Below are 18,235 nucleotides of genomic sequence, written 5' to 3' on the forward strand. Positions count from 1 at the left end.
ATTATTTATGGTAGCAAATAAAATCTCTCAGTGCAGCCAAGGAGGCTTCTGCAGTTACATCAGGAAGGCACCATCATGCAGTCCATTACGGAAATCGTATCTACGTGAATAGGGAAGGCTATTGTTTTGCCAAAGACGCATATTTCTTTGCAGAGCATGCTCATGATGGGCTTGTGTGGACATGATAAATTGTTTGGTTTGACTTTTCATTTCAAATGGCTCTATTCCTTGGAAGAGGATTTTGTACAGAAAGGCATTATCTTGCAAATTCTGCTTCAAATTATCAGTGGAGTTTTAAGAGAACATCTCATAGAGGCTTGCCATGGATCAGATGGCGACCGCCATACTGGGTATATGAGGAGTAGAGAGCTCCAAAGAACTGTGAGTTTTATCCATCCTGGTGGCTCTGTTAGCATTTTCAAGCCTTGAAGTGAGTCTCTGGGGAATTGTATTCTTAGCTAATTCCCTCCGCATATATTACCCTCAAGAAGTAAGTGTAATTTGGGATCTAACCTCCACATTTGAGGGGTAGCGCTCACTAATCCCTTATGATTCTGAGGAGAAAGAACCTTCCCTAAAAGAGATGAAGGTTGGAGGAAAAACCTTTGGACCCTCTCTCCAGGAGTAATTTACCTAACAGGAATGGGAGAAGACCAATGATTAATACACGCATCTGCTTTCTTTGGCCTTTCCTCTTCCTAAACTGCATCCCTAAAACAAGCCTGCACAATGCTACCTGCCCTGCTCCTGGGCTTCACAGGGGTGAGGCATGAGGGGTGAGGGGTGAGAAGTTGGAACCTTCTCTACAACTGGTGGGTACGTGTCCACTCTACCCCGTCAACTCTTTCCAAGTTTGGGCTCCAAAGTCTAGACATGGGGATGGAAAATATCATAACAAAGACCATTTCGGCTTCAAGCCCACCATGTGGCCTCATCAGCAGCAGGGCTCCTATCTTGATTCCCATCTCACTCTTCACTCTGAACGTGTTGGGAATATGATTCACTTTCACAAACCCCAACACCTGGCATGGCTTTCATGGAGTCATCTTGCCTTTGACCCTGATTTGCCTCTCCAGCCACCTCTGTCTTCTTTCCTAGAGTCATCTAAGCACATATATTTCCATTTCTCCAACATCCTCATGTTTTTGTGTCTGTTGAGAATTCAGCTGGTGGTTTATAATCCATCTGCACAAGCATGGGTTTTTTAATAGTGAGCTTCATACAACTAGCGTAATTTATGAAATTCTGTCATTGCTGAATGTAACATGAAAATTTAGGTGGATGAAACAAATCAGCTTTAGGCAAGAGGTTTGAAGGAGTGATCCTACACAATGTTTAGTCAAGAGGCAGACAGCCTATCAAGTTCAATAAGAGAAGGCTGGTCTTACTCCTGTCACCCTCAGCAAAATATTATCGATCTTTCAAGCCTCAGCTCTTAGGCCACCTTTTCTCCCTAGCCTTCCACCACGTAACTTCTCTTCTCCTTCTTTTCCAACCTCCCCTACACAATTCAAAAGTTAGAGATTCACTTGAGTCTCTGAAATGCAAATGCCCAAAGGATGGTAGAGCTCACCAGTCATTTATCCAATAGTCTCAATTACTTGCTGTCCTCTTGCTTCCTCATCTTGAGTCTGGTCTTAGCTCACGTATCTGCTAGGAACTACTAAGTACAAGTGACAGAAACCTGTTCTAGCAAATCGAAGTTAAGAAGAAAGGAAGAAACGTGGTTTCCGGTACTGCTGTGAGCATTTCTGTCCCCAAAGCTATAAGTTTAAATACTACCTGTATAACAATGGCAAATGTTCAACATGGCAAAAACCAAAGAATTACAACTGGAATGTATGTTCCAATACTATATACCTCAACTGCCTTAAACGTCAGACCATTGTTGCACATCCTTGCGCTATTTTATTCATGTATTCTAGTTACCATTTAAGCATATTAAGCATATGCCATGTGAGGGGCAATAATGAACAAGAGAGACAGGGTTCCTGCCTTCACAGAGGCTACTGATTGATGGGGCAGATGGACGGTTGAACAAGCACTTAAAACAGGAATTAAATGCTATGAACAAAGAAAGAGAGGGTGGTAGGAAAGCCTATATAGCAAGAGCAATTCATCAATCTAGAGACTTTGTGGAGAAAGTCGCTTTTAATCCTAGACCAAAAGGGTGTGTTAGAAGGAAAAAACAAATGTGTTGGTGTTAGGAGACAAATTCAAGTTACAGGACTGCCGTACAATAGCTATGTGACCCTGGGCATGTACCCTTGCCTCTTAGAGCCACAGTTCCTTATCTGTAAAACGAGGGTTTGGAGAACTTAACCTGTAGGGCTCCTTCCATCTTTACAAGTCCCAAAATCCTGGAAGAGGTTGCTAATCAGTTTAGTGAGTCTTTAGTTGATCCTTTCTGACAAAAGGCAACTAACACAAGTAAGAGAAAATCAAGGAAATATCAGTTGGGAGGTTACAGTGGTAAAATCGGTCAAACAAATAAACTCTGCAGTCAGACCATCATAGGTTCACGTCCAGTTCTGCCCCTTACTGGCTGGGTAACTCTGGGAATACTTCTTAACTTCTCAGTGTCAATTTCCTAGTCTGTGAAATGAGGAAAGGCTATTACTTACCCCATAGTGTTGTCGTAGGGTCTGGAGTCTGAGATATTGTATGTTACTTTCCTGGCCCATAATTTCCTGGTCTATATTATTTTTTCTGCTCATAATAGTGTTGGTTCCTGCATGAGACTCAGACTGTGTAACGATCACTTGTCACCTATTAGGCCTTTTTTTGTGGCTACAGACGAATAAACTCCAATGTGAAACACCTGAAGCAAAAAAGGAAATTTAGGTGTATTCTGAGACTTTACATATCAGGGAAGCAGTAAGAAAGACAGGGAGGAAGCTGTGTCTCAAGAAGGATATAATCAGGGGCTCAAATGCCATGAGAAGTCTAATTCTCCCTCTGCATTTCTTTTCTTTTTTTTTTTTTTTTGGCCGCATTGGGTCTTTATTGCTGAGCGCGGGCTTTCCCTACTTGTGGCAAGTGGGGGTACTCTTTGCAGTGCACGGGCTTCTCATTGCGGTGGCTTCTCTTGTTGTGGAGCACGGGCTTCAGGAGTTGTGGCCATGAGCTCAGTAGTTATGGCTTGCAGGCACAGGGTCAGTAGTTGTGGCGCACGGGCTTAGTTGCTCCACGGCATGTGGGATCTTCCCGGACCAGGTCTCGAACCCGTGTCCCCTGCATTGGCAGGAGGATTCTTAACAACTGTGCCACCAGGGAAGTCCTTCCCTCTGCATTTCAACTTCAATCTTCTGGTTCACTGACCTTTTTTATACAGAGGAAAACTTGGCCACCGCAGCTCCCAAGCTTTACCTTTTACAATTTCAGTCCCCAGATAGAGAAAACCTCTACCTTCAAGGTCCCAAGTTCAAGGATCCCAGGGAAGAGCTCCAGTTGGCCCAGTTGAAGTCAGATCCCTGACCCTGGACAAACCAGCCCTCAACAGAGAACAGGGTACTGGTACATCAAATGACTGCTCCTACAGAAACCAGGGAAATAGGGCTTTTTGGGGCAATTCCCAAAAGATTGAGCAGAAAATCCCACAAATACTGACTAGATTTTTTAATGCAAACTGCTTCCATAAAGTGACGCCAAAGACACAAAAAAACTCAATAAACAAAACAAATTCTTTTCAAAGCTGAAACTCTTTTGGGGAGAAATATCATGAACTAGGTTTCAAAAATGTATATTCATTTGATCTGCTCATACCAAAATGTTCTTATGGGCCTGTAGCTCAACGCCCAAGTTCAAGTTCCTTAGACTTCCGTCCGCTTTCTTAGGGGATGAAGGGTAAAAGCTGCAGTGAGGCAAAGCACTTTAAGAATACTCTAAGCAAGCATTGTTGCTGAGAGCTTTTCTGCAGCCCTAAGAATATCACAGAAATGAGTACGCTGGGAATTACAGGTCATACCCTGGAGACACGTGAAGTGTGTCTGCTCCTGTACTTAATGATGAAAAACACACTCCCACAGGTGACTGGTCCTGTGAAGATGACAAATAAGGAGTGAGAACGAGAAGGAAGGAGAAGCAGGAGAAAGAGAGAGACGAGGGAGAGGGGAGGCATGCGAGGCAGAGGGGGAAAAAATGAAGGAGCAAGATAGGAAAGTTAAGCCAGTCTGAGCTGGGGCACTGCTGTAACATCTTTCTTAAAAAAGCAAGTTTCACGCAAACATTTCACAGTGGAGGTTTTTCTAGATGCTCACACCAATTCTCCTCTGACTTAAGGATCAAAGCTTTCACCAACATCTTCTGAAGTACGTTGGAGGAGGCAGGAATTGCCGAATCGGTCCAGGGATTGCCAAAGTGTGGGCTTATGCTATTGCTTGAGATCACCTCGTGGGATCGCCAGCAGGGGTGCCTCAATAACACTACATTCCAGAGTAAAAAGTTAGCCCTTTTTGCTTCTCTTTCAATCCCTCTGAGTAGTCCTCAAAGAGTCTCAGTTAGGTGCTATTACATATTCAGCACTTCCCTAAAACCAAGTCTATCCCCTGTTGTACAGAGAAAAAGCAGAGCCTCTGGTGGCTAGGAGGACCTCAGTAAATCCCTTACAGAGTGCTTACACTGGTGACAATAATGATTACAACAACTTAGAGTCCTAAAGATATTTCCTCTTAAGATCTTAAGTCTACAAAGATACTGTGGAATCCCTGACAGAAGGGAAGTGTGCCAAGGTGCAGTGTTTGACTAATGCAAAGCAGAAAATGGACTGAAGAACTGCCTCCCTTCATGTCAATGATAAAACACTGGAAAATATGGGACTGTCTTGGGAACTGGCCACCAGTGGGCCATCTCCCTACATTTCATGCTGGGAAACTTCATGAGGAGGAGAAGACACAAAACCCTGAAAACTGCTGGTGGAAAAACAGTGACCTATCTCTTGGCCAAATCCTAAAAATAAAAGCAGTAAATGGTAACCAACTGTGGACCCGTGAAGTTATTTTTAAAATCAACCAAAATAAAACAGAAGATTTAGTTTCCATTATGATGACCTTATCAAAAGCCCTGAATTGATTACCTTATTTGAAAGAAAATGTCATTTAAAAATAAAAGCCAGTTACAGCCAACAAATAAATAATGTAACCAGAACACTGATTAGTGAGGCTTTCCTGGGTTCGGCTTACAGATTTGGTTTTCCTTGAAATAAAATATATCTTACCTTTCTTTTCCCTTTATATATGAAATCTTGACAATCACCTTTATTACATGCTCCTGTTTCTTTGGTCTGGTTCTTTATTTGAATTTCTCTTCTATTTCCTTATGGAACAGGTCTTTTAAAAATACTACCTGAAAAAAAAAATACTACCTGAAATCCTTTTAAGCAAGAGGTGGCATTATTTTACGCAAGAAGTGGGAGGTTAAAATCACCTTAAGGCATTTATTTAGTACATTATACACACGAGCTCTCATGGGAGGTAGCATAGAAGGAATATTTTAATTTAATGATCTAACATTCAAGATAACAAGAAGAGGTAGTCATAAGGCCTTACAGAATTAACTGTCCAGGCAGATGTTCACAGGTGCTGGATGGGGGATATACATGAGTGATGGGGGAGACCCAGTACCAGGCATAGCTCAGTGCTGCTGTGCAAACACACACATCTTGGCCAAATGGGGGCAGCTTAAGGGAGCAATCACACATAGTTACCACCTGGGAATACACAGCCCTGCTTTGAATTTTTCCAAGTTGGCTGGAAATCTGATTCTTTAAATGTGATATATCAGAATTTTAACTGTTGGCACTAACTGAAAAATTTATTTAAACAAAACACAATGTGGATGAAAGAAAACATATCTGTAAACTGAATTTGGCCCATGGATTGACAGTTTGCAATCTCCACCATGGAACTAAGCCGTTAAGGATCTCGACTTGGACCTATCACTCACTGGGGAGTAACCAGAAGAAATAGGATTTATACTGAGTCTTGAAAGAAAGGGAGATTTATATAAGAAGAAGGGAGGGAGAGCGGCAGATATACTACATGGGCAGCAAAAGGTAAAGGAAGCCCCAAAGCAGAAAGGCTCAAGGTCTGTTCGGGAAACACTAAACAGCGTGGTTTGGAAGAAGAAAAACTCGGAGGAAGTCAGAAAAAAGGCTTGGAAAGCAAGTGAAAGACAGATTGGACAAGGATTTTGAATATTAAGCAAAGAAGTTTAAGTTTTATCCTACAGGCAATGAAGATTTGGGGCTCTAGAGATCGATGTCATCGATGAGGTTTTCCAACAAAGTGAACCCAATCTATCTGGAAGAGAAAGAGACTGCAGGGGAAGAGACTGGTCAGAAGTTTAGTGCACTACTTCAGGAGAATCACGTAGAGGCAAGAGGAACGGAAATCTAGTAGATGAGACAGACCCATGGCAATGGATAAATTCACAGGACTGATAAATTGTTTGGTCTTTTATTATTTTTTTATGGATATACTATCTTATAAATATTTAAATTTCAAACAACGAGCAAGCATATACTGGCCCTAAGTTCAGATTTGATATAAACACAAATGGACAGACAACTTTTAAGGGTGCGATGTATTCAACAATTAGAGACAATCTAGTCGGTGGTATAATTTATCCATTTAAGACTGAACAGAGTTCCTTGGTTGTTCACAGAACCTCCCCTTGACTTCAGACTTGAGACAAACCGAGAGTGTCTGTCAGTATGCAAAACCACCGAATTCAGGACAAACAGTAACAGGATGGGTTGGCAACAGCCAATTCGGATTGTGTGGGCCAGTCTGAAGCAGCAGGGTTGGCTGGAGGCTGAAAATGTTGCAGCTGAAGTCCAGGATCTGTAGATTAGAGCAGCTGTTCTTGTTTCCAAACAAGTTCATAAGATGCTTTTCCCAAACAGGTGTATGCTCTTTTAAAATGTCAAAAATAATTCTTCTGTTTGTGACCTTTAACACCTAGTAGGTGCCCTGGTGAAAATATCCAGTAGGATATTTAGGGCCTGAGTTTAGGACACTGTCCAGGGATGCTGATTCAGTTTGGAACATTAGCCACATAAAGATGGTCCAGGGAGAAACTTCCCAAGTGAAAAGTGTTAGAAAGAAGAAGCATAAATCTTGGGAGGATGAGTGATCAATGTGTATGTTTCTTATAATTTACTTCAAAAACTTTGCTGAATTCAGAAGTCATTAGCCTGAGTTTGTGTGATTACATGATCTCAAATATCCATATATTCTAATCTATTCACATCATTGTATGCATCACCTAATTTAAATGTTCCCTTGTATCATGACTGTAAATCTCATCTCTGCAACCTAGGTTATGTTTTAAAGGAAGAAATGAAAGAACTAAAGAAAGGAAGGGAAATGAGAGAGAGAGAGAGAGGAGGAGAGGCAGGAAGGAAGGAAGGAAGGGAGGGAGGGAGGGAGGGAGGGAGGGGAAAGGAAAAGAAATGAAAGAAAAAGGGAACTTCAGAAGAGATATTGCCCTGTCAGTGATGGTTAAGATGAAGCCCTATTAAATGTCTGAAAATGGCCTGAAGGATTTTTTCAGTACTATAAGGAAATAATACAAGAATCTTCATCCATAAATTCACTGTGGAGAAAATGAAGCCTCTTCAATCCAGAATTTACCTGACAGCTGCTTTACTACCCAACCAGAGCGCGGATCTCTGAAGCCTTCACACCATGTTAGAAAGATGCCGTAATTAAAAATGCATCCTCCTTAGGGCCCAGAAATAAACTCTAATGTTCATGGTAAACTGATTTTCTACAAAGGAGCCAACATAATTCAATAAGAATATTTTTTTCAACAAATTGTACTAGGACACCTAGATAAGTACATGAAAAATAATGAAGTTGGACACCTACGTCATAACATAAATAAAAACTAACGAAAAGTGTATCACAGACCTATATAAGAGATAAAACTCTTTGAAAAAACACACTATGAAATCTTTGTGACCTTGGGATTTCTTACATATGACACCAAAAGCACAAGCAAAAAAAGAGATTAACAAATTAGACTTCATCAAAACTAAAAAATGTTGTGCCTCAAAGAACACCATCAAGAAAGCAAAAAGATAACCCACTGTCTGGTGGGAATATCTGCAAATCATATATCTAATAAGGAACTTACCTCCAGAGTACTAAATAAAACTTCTATGACTGAAAAATAAAAAGGCAAGTAGCTCACCTAAAATATAGACAAAGGATCTGAATGGACATTTCTCCAAAGAAAACATATGAATGGCTAATAAGCACATATGAAAATGTTTCAACATTATTAGTCATTAGGGAAACACAGATCAAAACCACAATGAGACACCACTTCACAACCACTAGAATGGCTATGATCAAAAAGACAGACAATAACAAGTATTAGCAAGGATGTAGAAAAATTGTCACCCTCACACGTAGCTCGTGTAAACTGCTCGTGCAGCCACTGTGGAAAACAATTCAGTAGTTCCTCAAAATGTTAAACAGAGAGTTGCCGTATGACCCAGAAATTCTACTCTTAGGTAACTACCCAAGAGAAATGAAAACAAATGTCTACACCAAAACTTGTACACAAATGTTCATAGCAGCATTACTCATAAGAGCCAAAAAGTGGAAACAGCCCAAATGTTCATCAACTGATGAATGGACAGATACAATGGAATATTATTTAGCAATTATAAGGAATGAAATACTGATGGTGTTATAACATAGAAGAACTTCAAAAACATTCTAGGGCCATCAGACAAGACCACATATTGTATGATCCTATGTATATGAAATGTCCAGAATGAGCAAATCTGCAGAGACACGAAGTAGATCAGGGGTTGCCTAGGGCTGGGGTGATTGGAAGAATGGGAAGGGACCGCTGATGGGTACAGGATTTCTTCTGGGGGGTGATGAAAATGTTCTAAAGTAAGATTATGGTGATAGTTGCCCAACTCTGTAAACATACTAAGAGCCAGTGAACTATATATTTTAAACCGGTAACATTTCAAACGGATAAACACATCTCGTGGGATGTTACCTCTCACTAAGGCTATTTAAAACGTACCTTCACACCATATACTGCATGACGTTTTCTGCACTAGCCAGACAGCACCTGCTATTCTTCTTGGTCTCCTTTCATAAGGACCTTTGCCCCAGTTCTTCCCTTTCTCGGGAATGCCTTGATTCTGTTCAGTACAAACTGGTTCCTCTCATCTTTCAGAAGAGCTTAAACGCTCCTGTCTCTCAAACGTGCCAGGCTTGTTCCCGTCTCAGGCATCTGCAACGGTGCTTCTTCCTTCTACTCTGAAAACTTTTCTCCCAGACCTTTGCCATGACTGCCTTCTTTGCAACCTTTTGGTCAATGCAAAAGAGAAGCCTTCTACTTCTGTAGCTCAAGCAGCCCATAGTCACTACTTACCACTCATTGTTTTGTTTCTGGAATGCGTTTCTATTAGGTTTGTTTCCATATTCGCATTTGTATCAGCTTACGGCTTTACTGTGTTACACACTAGAGCATACACTCCCTGAGGGCCACAACGCTGCCACAGCTGTCTCCACCACACCAGGCCTATAATTAAGAGTTGTTGGCCGACCACCTTTTAGGCTGAATGGAACACAAGATAAGATTGCCTGCTTCAGCCCCTGTAATAGGGTGGGAAAAAAAAGAGAGCCTTACTCCCTCTCCAAAACCACCCTCATTCACCCTCACCCCCACCAGAAAAAGAAGAGCAAGAATTTCCTCAACAACATTTTACATGGAAAACTTCCCCATAAAAGACTAATTTCAGGAAACTAGAGTCCTCTTCATTTGAAGGGCCAGCACTGGCTTGACAAAAATTATTGTTTCAGGAAAACTAGTCTCAAGCAAGACCAATGAGACGAAAGGGAGAAAGGGAGGCTTGCGTACCTCCCCAATCCACAAGCCTCAGGGAGAAATGACAGAGGCCAGCTTGCCCTTCTAATGAAAGGAAAAGCAAAGCCGAGCTCAAACAATAGGTGTCAGGAAGCCAGGCGGTGTTGTACTCAGTTTTTCCTTTCATTGAGGCGTTCTCCAGTTAGCGGCCCCCTTGACAAAATGATGATCACTCAGGAAACAAAGAGGTAATGAAGCAGGGCTTATTGTGGAGTTCTCGAATGTAGAGCTGCCTTTGTGTAGCTAGTTGCAAAGCATCAAGCTCTTCAATATTTAAAAAAGAAAGAAGGACAGAAAGGGAGGGAGGAAGGGAAGGAAAGAAGGAGAGGGAAAGGGACAGAGAGAGAGAGAGAGCGCGCAGACCAGAAAAAAAAGGAAAAGAAATAAAAGCAAGAGTATACTCCCATCTAATACTTTCAGATAAGAAAATCAAAAGAAAGAAAATGCCACCTATTTAGAATTGAAGAAACTTTGTGTAACAGCACCAGTTTTTTCTTTCAGCTTTTTATGTATTTTTTTCCATCTGAATCTTTAATCCATTAAGAATTAATTTGGTATATGTTGTATGGGGAGATGCTATTTTTTCCCAGCTTGTCAATTCTCCCCAGCACTAGTTTTGAACAATGTATCCTTTCCTGGATAATTTCACCTTTATCACATGTTACAATTTTATAAACATAACAAGAAGAATTTACTGTATAGCACAGGAAACTATATTCAATATCTTATAATAACCTATAATGGAAAAGAATCTGAAGCTGTACACCTGAAACTAACACAATATTGTAAATCAACTATCGTCAAATTTTTTCAAAGCGCCCTTTTTTCATCTCCTGAACTATTTATCTCTCTTCTGCAAAAAAGAAAAGAAACAGCTAAAGTTAAGAAAACAAAGCCATTCAAATGATGCTCGATTCCTTTTTAACCAAAGACAGTGTTAGTGAACAGCACAGTCAGTAAGAAAAATGTCAGAAGCCCTTCGCAATTTACCTGTTACACCAGGAGAGACCTCACATCCAAATACCTCACTGATACACAAGCCTCAGGCCAGATGCGCAAGAGACAGGAAGAGGGAGTTTGGATACATCAAAACTGTATCCGAGTCTCGGGCATGAACGTTTGCAGACTAGTCTTACATCTGAATGACCACTAAATATTTAAGACCAGCATTCAGGAAATGTTCTCATGCTCAAACAAGAGGAGACCAGAGATTACAAAAGGATCCTTGCACCTAAGCTCCCACTTCCCCCTCCTCCACCCTTCCCCCACACGTCCCAAGACAGTCTGCCAAGAACAAATTTAGTATCAGCTTATCATAGGCTCTAGACAGCCCTGCAATTACATCCTGCCCTGGCAGGAAACTGAACCTGGCAATCAAGACTCCCTTTTGTCTCTGATTTCTACATCTTGCCTGTTTGGGGAAGCGGCAGAGCATGTGGAATGACCACATGCAGAAGTGACAGTTTCCAAGACCCAGTTTGAGCATGCAAGCTTGGGCAGCTGGCTGTTAGTAAGGATACAAAGCATCTAACAGTCCCTGGCACCCGGTAACAACTCAGTAGGGGTTAGTTCCCTTTATATAAGGTTTCTGAGATTTTCCGCCAGTAGATGGGTTTATAATACCTTAGAGGACAAATGCAAATGGCCAGGTGCCCACAGCACAGCAGTGGTTAAGAGCACAGGATTAGAATTCAAGATCTGCATTTCTGGGACTCCGCTGGTCAAATTCCTCTTCATGACCTGAAAACGCCTTAATACTCAGGTTTCACATAATGACTCTCTTCCAGCCCCTTGACACAAAGGGGAAACTGAAAACTTGTTGTCACACTGGGTTCCATGCGTCCCCAACCACCATTTCTACATATTACAACATAGGGATCGAATGCTAATGTCTGTAAAAATTTCTAAGGGAAAATTTGGGCAAACGTTTCCTTAAGAACATGGTGGAAGCCCTGGCCATTTGGTTGGCTTCAAGTGAGGACAAAGAGTTAAGACTAGACATCACTGCAGGTGATCACTTGTGTCGTGATCACTTGTGTCCCAGGGGAGGTAATAAAAGGGTCAGAGCATCTCCTTCCAAGAAAGTCACACGTGTCATTACACTTGTTCCATCCTCTGGCCTGGAGAGCCACACCAGCTCTGGAGCCAGGACCGCTCAGACGTAGAAAAACAAATCCCCCCATTGCCAGGAGCTGTGAACAATGGAGACCATTCACATGTTGCTGGCATAACTAGGTTAGAGCAGTGACAAATCTTTGTTTTCCTATTGTTGATTACATGACTTTGAGTTTAAAAGAATTCAAGACCTACTCCTCTAGAGAATAAACCCATCTCTAATTCGGGCAAGACTTTAAAACAATAGGTTCAAATTCCAGCTCTATAACATCCTAGCTGGGTGGCCTCGAGGGAGTTTTTTGGTTGTCCTGTGCCTCAGTTTCTCTATCTATAAAATGGGGATAAGAGCAGTTCCCACCTAATAGTACAGGATCGAGTGATACTATACACACTGTATAAATGATGAGACACTGCATGCAAAGTGCCTAGCCCAGAGTGATGGCACCTTATGATGGATGGTGGCTACAGCATCTTAGGCACTCTCCCAAAGAAGGACCAGACAGTGAAAATACACTTAAATTACCTGATGTCCCAGTAGTAATTTGGCCTCAAGGAAACTTGCCCAGCCTGCTCTGAGACTGAGCCCCATTGATCAGATTGATTAAAAACAATAAGAGAGACATTATCAAAAAATAACAAATATGGAAGGACTTCTATCAAGTTCTATAGCTGAATTCCAACTAGACGACAACATCTGTTTTAAAAAGAAAGGTTTTATTTCCTGTTCCATAAAGTTACCTTATATTATTTTTCTACTTCGTTCACAAAAGAGAAAAGGGAGAAATATGCTGAAGAGAGAAAACAATCTTTAAACTCTTTGAGTCAGTCAAACGCTATTTGGCAGAAATCAAATGCAGTACAAGATAGTGAGGAAGCAAAACCATTGTTTCTGAACCAGGGTAAATAAAGCAGTTTGCTCCGAGTTTTGAATTAAGAATCAAAGGTTATCCACGTGGGAAATCCCTGTTTTAAAGATTTCGTGCCTTGAGTTTCATTTTGCCATGAGCTGGAACACATGTACAATTACTGTATCAACTCCAAACCTCTTTATTTCCTAAGAGAAATATGATTTTTCACAAACTAATTTTTTTTATCTCTGAAAAATAATCTATACATTTTCCCACTATTTTAAACAAGTTCTGATAATATAGTTTTAGGACTTGGATCTATAGTTCTCTAAATTCTCTAAATTATCAAAATATCTCTGGATCAAGCCAGACCATCAGAAGGCTATGAACCTGGGTTATTCTTGACTTCACAGAATCATATTTTATCTTTACACCCCTGGCTTTTATCAAAGGCTGATACATGAAACACCATGATGACAAAGACCAATGTACAAGGGTACCCACTGCAGCACTGTTCACAGTAGGAAAAGGTTAGAAATATTCTAAATCAATAGGGTACTGGTTAAACGGATTAAGATACATCCATACAATAGAATACCATGCGGATATTAGACGAAAGGACACAGCTTTATAAGTACTGATATGGAATGACTTCTAATATATATTGAGTAAAAAGATAATGTGCAGAACAACATATATAGTGTGCTCAAAATTGAAATACACGCACACACTTACACACGTATGCGCTTACACACATACAAACATGATTGCACATCTTGAAATCAATGCTTGTCTCTCAAGAGAGAATCTCAGAGACAGTGATTAAAAGCAGACAGACAGACCTTTTCACTGAATACCTTTGCATACTCTGAGTTTACCACATGTGTCTTTTACCTACAAAAAAAAGTAAACCAAAAAAGAATGGCTGTTATGAAGTTCATTCTGGCGGTGTGTGTCACACACACCAGCTCTTTAAAACGCTAATAGGTGTCCCACAAAAAAAGATTTATGCTCTACCCATCTTGGGGTTTCACAATGCATATTCCAATAGTAGAGTCTCTGAGAAGGTCCGCAGTCTACAGTGTGTGTGACTTAATATAACCCAACATTTCCCAAATTTCTTAATCATAGAAACTCTCCCTCCCCCGTTTTTTTGAAGGACATTTTCTCTGAACACCACACCTTGGTGAGTATAACACTGCAGCATTTATTTTAAAGGCTTTGGTCACCAAGGTATGCACCATCTCTGATAGGTAAGCATTTAGCAGTAGGGTTACCTTTGTTTACTCTCAGGAATGACTGTATTTCCTATGCTGTAATCTGAAGAAGTCTGTATTCAATTGGAATTTTTTTACACCTTGTCTGCCAGGAGGCACAGAGCAATGATGTCTCAACTTTCTCATCCTTAGGATGGGCATATCAGCACCAACTTTGTGGGTAGTCACGAGATTGAAATTGGATATCTTATATAAAAACGTCTCTCATAAGAGAGATCCAGCACTTACGAGCCCCTGCCAGACTTCTTCTCATCTAGGCAACAGTCTCATAAATGCACGTTGTTATTCTCAAGAGGCAGTGAAGTAAAGATCAAGGCAAATCCATTAGCATCACTGATGACAACACCGGAGAGCCTCAGGGGGTGCGGTGGACGGTCTTTGTACGAAGAGCGGAGTATTTTAATCAGCTCTGTTGCTTGTGACCAGAAAGGTCAGTGGAGGAAGAATATCTGGGGGTGAGGGCAAGGGCAAAATCAGCTGTCCTAACCACCATGATTCAACGAATATTTTTCAGGCTTTGGAAAGATTAAACGCAGTGGTAAAGGAGGAAGCTCTCTTACCTGCAGAGACCATTCTATTTGTAAACATTATCCAGGATTCGCAAGGACAAAGGCTTAAGCTTGGTGTATATCCACCAGCTGCCTTCTCTGCAGGATCCTTTCATATAATAAAGAAAAAGGGTGAGTAGATTTTCCCGAAGAGGCCACCGCAAGAGTTTAACAGCTATGTTGGATTAAAAACCACAGCATGTAGAAAACAAACTTTCAAGTACTTCCAAATTTTTTTTTTTTTTTTTTTTGCGGTACGCGGGCCTCTCACTGTCGCGGCCTCTCCCGTTGCGGAGCACAGGCTCCGGACGCGCAGGCTCAGCGGCCATGGCTCACAGGCCCAGCCGCTCCGCGGCATGTGGGATCCTCCCAGACCGGGGCACGAACCCGTGTCCCCTGCATCGGCAGGCGGACTCTCAACCACTGCGCCACCAGGGAAGCCCCCAAATTTTTAAAGAAGGGGGAAAGTCAGTTTGGCAATAACATATTTTAAATAAATAAGATTATGAGCCTAATGATACTTAGCTGCCTATAGGCTGTGAAACCTTGGGTCTAAATTCCACTGACACAAGACATTATTTTTCTGGTTGTCAACCACTTCTAGGAGGCTGGTAGGGAATACATATACTTAAAAGGACAAAGTGAGACAATTTAAAGAGACGATCTACCACTTACAAGTCTCTGCCAATTTTCCTTAATGCCAGATGGCAGGGAGGTTTCTAGTTGAAAATGATAAAGACTGATATAAGTAAATACAATGTGTTCCCTTTAGGAATATCACTGTCCATCAGAGCCTCTGACACCCAACATAGGATAGAATTCCCGAGAATGGTTCTCTAGAATATTAGAAATTGTAAATACCTCCAGGTGTCACAAGGAATACAAAAGTTTTGTAGTTCATACGATGAGGAAGAAGGAAGTCATTAATGTGCTCAAATGAGAGAGAAAGTCTGCATTAGAAGCGCTTGATAGTCAAAAGTCTGGAAATTATATGACCCAGAATTTTCAAGTCTAGGAATGCATTCAAAGGAAATAGTTAAGATTAATCTATAAGATTATTCATCATGGAAACAACTCAAATGTTCATCACTGATGAAAAGATGAATAAAACGTGATATAGCCACACCATGGGATGTTTGGCAACAAAAAGGAATAATGACCTGATAGTGCTACAATGTGGGTGAACCTCAAAAAACATTATGTAAAGTAAAAGAAACCAGTCTTCAAATACAACAGACTGTATGATCCCATTTGTAGGAAATGTCCAGAATAGACAAATCTACAGAGATAGAACGTAGATTAATGGTTGCCTGGCCTGGGAGGGTTGAGGATGGCGGTGACTACCATGGGTGCAGGGTTTTTTTCTTTTTAAAACATTTGTTATTTATTTATTTATTTGTTTATTTATTTATTTATTTATTTATTTTGTCTGCATTGGGTCTTCGCTGCTGCGTGCGGGCTCTCTCTAGCTGCGGTGAACAGGGGCTGCTCTTTGTTGTGGTGCAAGGGCTTCTCATTGCGGTGGCCAAGCTAAGCTCTTGTTGTAGAGCACGGGCTTCAGTAGTTGCAGCACGTGAGCTCAACAGTTGTGGCTTGCAGACTTAGCTGCTCTGCAGCATGTGAGATCTTCCCGGAAGAGGGATCAAACCCATGTCCCCAAATTGGCAGGCGGATTTTTAACTACTGAGCCACCAGGGGAGTCCCAGGTGCAGGTTTCTTTGTGTAGCAACAATCATGTTCTAAAATTAGATTCTGGTGATGGTCACACAACTCTAAACACACTAAAAATCACTGAATTGCACACTTTAAGTGTGTGATTTGATGGTACATAAACTACATCCCAATAAGCCTGTTAAAAAAGACTTTTCATCACAGTGTTATTTAAAACAGAAAAACCAAATGATCAACAATTAATCTGAGCCTGTTATACTCTACAGCCACTAAGAATGGGTCCACAAGAGAACACACAATATGATTCCAATTATGCAAAATACGTATGTGTGTATACAGAAGCTTTAGGAAAAGGTCTAAAAATAGGCCAACAAGTTCCTTTACAGCAATAATATATGATCCTGTAGGATTATGAAAGATCTTTTTTCTCTTTGCTGATTTAAAGACAATGACCGTTACTTTTGTGACAATAATCACATGTAACATGTTACTGAGTCCTGAGGGCACGCCAGGCAGAGCCTGGGTTAAGTGGATGTAGTGCATTTAATCCTCCAACAGCCCTATAATGCAGGCGCTATTAACTGCTGTCATCCCACAGAAGAGGATACTGAGGCTGGAAAAAGTGAATTTACTCAAGGTAGCGCAGTCTGCGTGGCAGCAAATACTAAGTATTAACTGGTGGTCTCCAAAGTGGGGAGTGTACACCCCCAGAAGGTGTGCAAGATGGGGTATGGAAATATATATTCTTATACACTTAAAATATATATAAAAACTTCTATTTATATATTTTGATCTCACCCTTAAAAAACTTGTGTTTAGGGTACGTTTCATACCACAATGTAACCCATATTCTGCTGACTTCATGTCAGGCATTGTACTAAGGGCTTTGCAGGTAATCGTTTCTCACAACAAACCTACAAAGAAACTGAGGTGCAGATCCATGCTCTTACCCACTATACCTCACAGTGCTCAGTATGTCCATATGGTAATACGCATAGACGAGATGCAATTTATAAATAAATATGCAAATATTGGTTTGCCTGAACATACACAACACTGGACTTCCCTGGTGGCGCAGTGACTAAGAATTCGCCCGCCAATGCAGCGGACGCGGGTTCAAGCCCTTGTCCAGGAAGATCCCACAGGCCACAGAGCAATTAAGCCCGTGCACCACAGCTACTAAGCCGGCGCTCTAGAGCCCGCGAGCCACGACTACTGAGTCCAAGTGCCTAGAGCCCATGCTCGAGCAACAAGAGAAGCCACAGCAATGAGAAACCCGCGCACCACAACGAAGAGTAGGCCCCGCTCGCCGCAACTAGAGAAAGCCCGCGCGCAGCAACGAAGAACCTAATGCAGCCAAAAATAAATAAATACGCTTTAAAAAAAAAAAAAAAAAAAACATACACAGCACTACCTCCCAAATCATAATAAAAAATACAGAGCTACACTTGGAAAGCTTCTGCTGCGATACCTTCTCCCAAGACGCTGGCCTCCAGCTCATCCAGGGCCCTCTTCCAGTTCTCGCTACTCTGAGTGAAATTAAAAGAGCATCACTGTCTCCCCTTCCCCCTTCCTTGACTGCCAAACCAAATATCTTTGCTGTAATTTTCTGCAATGCCTCTCCCTGAAAGGTGAGCTGCCGTTTTTAGGAAACTGGACCAGACACCAACTTGGGGGCTTTAAATCAAACCACCTCAAACCCGTACCTTCCCGTGTAGGAACACGCGTCTTTGAAGCTCTGACTGCCAGCCTTAGTCTTCATGAAACATGTACTGTGACCCCCTTCTACCCCCAAAATGCCATTGTCTTTTGGGGTGAGAAGTTTCCTCATTCACTCTGAGCCCCTCTCCCGCTCTGCAAGTCAACCCCTAACCAG

General features: G+C 41.4%; 1 protein-coding gene across 4 annotated transcripts in view; it reads right to left on the minus strand.

The window, feature by feature from the left end:
• Nucleotides 1-18,235, minus strand: part of FRMD4B (FERM domain containing 4B) — a 336,453-nt gene that overhangs the window by 268,312 nt on the left and 49,906 nt on the right. For 2 of the 4 annotated variants that reach the window (XM_027121370.1, XM_027121371.1), the window contains exons 2-3: nucleotides 5,216-5,343; nucleotides 2,625-2,821 (exon numbers count right to left, since the gene is read on the minus strand). The exons of 1 other annotated variant lie outside the window; for it this stretch is intronic. The gene's annotated coding sequence lies outside the window, so the exon portion shown is untranslated. The remainder of the gene's footprint in view (nucleotides 1-2,624; nucleotides 2,822-5,215; nucleotides 5,344-18,235) is intronic. One more of the 4 variants, XM_027121372.1, reaches the window with a different exon arrangement.

Source organism: Aethalodelphis obliquidens, unplaced genomic scaffold (genome assembly GCF_003676395.1).
Source record: "Aethalodelphis obliquidens isolate GAN/ISIS:26980383/991018 unplaced genomic scaffold, ASM367639v1 scaffold22, whole genome shotgun sequence".
NCBI lineage: Eukaryota > Metazoa > Chordata > Mammalia > Artiodactyla > Delphinidae > Aethalodelphis > Aethalodelphis obliquidens.